This window comes from Penaeus monodon, chromosome 20 (assembly GCF_015228065.2).
Source record: "Penaeus monodon isolate SGIC_2016 chromosome 20, NSTDA_Pmon_1, whole genome shotgun sequence".
NCBI lineage: Eukaryota > Metazoa > Arthropoda > Malacostraca > Decapoda > Penaeidae > Penaeus > Penaeus monodon.
In genome coordinates this window covers 26,040,337-26,040,613 of record NC_051405.1, presented here as the reverse complement: position 1 = coordinate 26,040,613, position 277 = coordinate 26,040,337, and the positions used below count along the sequence as shown (strand labels likewise).

General features: G+C 37.5%; 1 protein-coding gene across 1 annotated transcript in view; it reads left to right on the top strand.

Annotated features, from left to right (window-relative positions):
• The window catches only part of LOC119585956, a gene marked incomplete at its 3' end in the record, with an annotated part of 87,813 nt that overhangs the window by 84,658 nt on the left and 2,878 nt on the right, over positions 1-277 (top strand).

Genomic DNA, 277 nt, shown 5'->3' with positions numbered 1-277 from the left:
GTCAGTTCTATTTAATCATTTGCATGCACGATAGTTTAATCGTATGTTACGTTAATTTCATTATAACGTAGAGGGTCTTGAGTGAAATATTGATAATTGCATGTATGCGTTTGCACAGACGGACAGCATATACATTGCTCATTTATCCCTTGGAATACAGAACTCTATCGATAGATAAACGCAATGCAGACCAATTCGGACCATTTTCAGAATGCGCCCCTTTTACCCGTTCAAACAACCTTACTCTCTCTAATAACATTTAAAAGACCCAAGACGC